The following is a 2,895-nucleotide window of genomic DNA, read 5'->3' as shown; positions in this document are numbered from 1 at the left end:
CATTGGTAAGCTACTGAAATAAGTTGTTTCTGGTGAAAGTTCAACTAATCCGGTTCATCACTACAGTAAAATAGGTTTAAGAAGAAAAACTACAAGAAAATATTTTCATGTTTACTGTGGTTAACATATTCGACCCCACGGCCCGATTTTGGCGTACGATGTCGCACAAACAGCACGTGCATGCTACTCATTTTACTATAGCCATTTACACGCGCATTGCTCCATTATGTGTCGACAATTTCGGAGCAGATACTGAGTGACATAGCCAATAGTAGCTAATTTAATAGGCTTGCTGGGTGTCCGGATAGGCTCATCAGAATCTTTATATATAAAGAACTGTTTTCATCCTTCCTAGTGAAGCCACCTCAGCATCCAGGTCACAAATTCGAAGGCTGATAGCGTGACACGTGTCCCGTTCATCAAAGTGCATCGTTTCATTTAGTCATATGGCGCCTTGGGCTTTTATATCAAGCGGCCCATTACATAAAATCAATCCCACTGTACGTCGTATCCGAAACCACCAACTTCGTCTCTCATCTTCCTCCGGCTTAGCGGCGGTGACGATTGCGCTTCATCTCATGTCTGTAACGGACTGCGTTATGAATCTGTCTTTAATCCCTTTGATTAATTCTCACACGATGTTTCTTTGATGCGCTGGTTAGATGTGAGGGGCTGTGTATAAATAGATGTAAGTTTCCTCTCCATGAACTCAAAAATCCGGCTAACTTCTTTATGTTTTGTTATATTTTTGATTAGGTTTATATATTAGAAATAAAACCTCTTATTGATTGTTGAATTTGCGAAATAAGGTCGAACCCCTTCGTGTTTGTTTGTTTTGTATTTAATAATTTTTTTATGATTTATGCTTTATGTGTGATGACGAGGGAGTCTAGATCCTGCGAAAATGAGCAACAAGAAGAACGCCTTGATCTTACCGCAGGTATATAATCCTAGCGATCGTATCTCTTAGTGGTACCGCTAATGATTTGTTTGTTTTCATATATATTATTTTTAAAAATACTAATCTTTTAGTGGTTTGCTTCGTAACTCTTAATGGGGAAAAGTTAAAAAAAGAAAAAACTCTTAACGGGATGATCGAGCAGTTCTTCTGAATGCTCTCAAGGTCTGTTTTACTTAGACGAAGCAAATATTTCGAGCTTACTTTAAAGATTTATTTTACCTATTGAGTTGACTAAAATGATTCATAGCAATGGACGTTACGTTGAGGATTATCTCTGCATCTGTACATGAATGTTATTTTTACTTTCGAAAGTTTTTGTAACTCTAAGTAGAGGTTTGTGCTTTTTTCTGATTCGATGTCACTAAAATGATTTAGAGCAACTATCTTTGGTTTGAGGATTGTCTCTGAAACTCGAGATTGTTATCATGTTTGTTTGTGCTGATTTTGTCATTTTGTGCCGAACAAGATGTACAGTGTACTCTTTGGTTGTCCAACGTTTGGCTGTCCTTGAGAACTTGAGTCTCACTGTTGGGAAGCGAGGTTCTCAGAGAGATTCAGGTGAATCCATCTTCCACCTAGATGAAATGAAACTTCTATTTCATTTGGGATCATGGATTTTGGTGGACTTCCAAATATTATCTGTAAGAGTTTCTGCAAATTCTTCAGTCCACTTCAAGTTCCTGAGAACAACAATGATCCTGATGATGGATAGGTATGGCCATCCCCCAAAGAAAACTTGATACTTGATTTAGTACTTCAGAATCAAAATGCGTTAAGTGTTAACCTAATATTTTTTTTTATTTCACATGCTGAAGAACTCCAAGGCCAAATGGAGCACGACTATGACAACAGGCCTGACTCCTGATCTCATATTCAGTTCTATTTTCTTTTTAGCTCAGTTCTAGGATCTAAATATGTCGATTGTTTAATCAGTAGATCAAACCATTAAAGAGAAAATCGTCTTGCGTGTTGTGTCAAAGTTTACTGGTGAAGTTGTTGATGCATATTACCTTGAGATGGACAACGATGATGATGAGGTTACCGAAGATGATGATGAGGATGCGAAGGGAGGAAGATGAGTAGAGGAGGACGAGGATGACAATGAAAAGGATGAGCAAGGAAAGAAGAGCATAAAAAGGTACTAAGTGGTTAAGATGGTTTTACATGTAACTCAAACCTCGGAAGCTGATATTGGTGGTTTCTCTTTGTTTGGTTGCAGTCATCACCTGGACGCAAGGTTTTAACAATTACTCAACATCAACCTTTGGTTTTATTTCTTATAGTTATTTAAGGGCTTAAATATATTTCTTATATTTAAGGGCTGATATAACCTGAGGCTCTTTTCTTTGTGAACAAAGTCTGGAAGCATACAACTTGCGGAAGGTCAACAAGGTGAGAGGCCTTTGGAGAGTAAGCAACAGTGAGTAAAATTCTTCTGCAGTATAGAATGTGGCTTATTTGTGAGGATGAGTCGGGTCTTTCTGTTTCTGAAGATGTAGAATTGTTGTCCGGTTGATACTATATATCAAGTTTTGTCGGGTGGTTTGCTAAAAAAATAGGTTATTTTGTTTGGTGTGGTTTGTGTCTGATTTTTCATTTGTACCGTTTCTAATAATGAACCGGTTTGAACTTATAGTATTTGTCGTTTTGTTCACAATTAATATTGCCACTTCCCTACCATATATTATTAAGAGTTCTGTCGGTTCTTCTGTCGTAAGTTCGTAACATTACCTGAAACTTAAAAAAAAAAATTTTATACTTGGGATAAATTACATAATTTTTCTAATTTCAGCTTTCTATTTTATATAATGGGGGTTGTGATGTGTATTTTTGCATTGTATTTCGTCACAAACTAATGCATTTGAGAACACCGCAGTGTTGTAAAAGGGTGTTTGAATGAAAAAGAACACAAAAACGGTGTACTCACTTATTTA

At 36.9% G+C, this 2,895-nt stretch overlaps 1 long non-coding RNA gene across 11 annotated transcripts; it reads left to right on the top strand.

Annotated features, from left to right (window-relative positions):
• Positions 1–465: 465 nt before the first annotated feature.
• Positions 466–2,618, top strand: LOC108831079 (uncharacterized). 11 transcript variants are annotated; one of them, XR_008936786.1, is made up of 6 exons: positions 466–688; positions 894–940; positions 1,065–1,123; positions 1,436–1,673; positions 1,777–2,099; positions 2,181–2,618. It is a non-coding gene; the product is annotated as an uncharacterized LOC108831079 (long non-coding RNA). The 11 variants fall into 11 exon arrangements; XR_008936782.1 differs by having other exon boundaries at positions 467–688; positions 1,428–1,673; XR_008936783.1 differs by having other exon boundaries at positions 467–940.
• The last annotated feature ends 277 nt before the right edge of the window (positions 2,619–2,895 follow it).

The sequence above is a fragment of the Raphanus sativus genome, chromosome 7 (assembly GCF_000801105.2).
Source record: "Raphanus sativus cultivar WK10039 chromosome 7, ASM80110v3, whole genome shotgun sequence".
Lineage (NCBI taxonomy): Eukaryota > Viridiplantae > Streptophyta > Magnoliopsida > Brassicales > Brassicaceae > Raphanus > Raphanus sativus.
The sequence above is the reverse complement of the archived record's forward strand: the minus strand, read 5'-3'. Positions and strand labels throughout refer to the sequence as shown.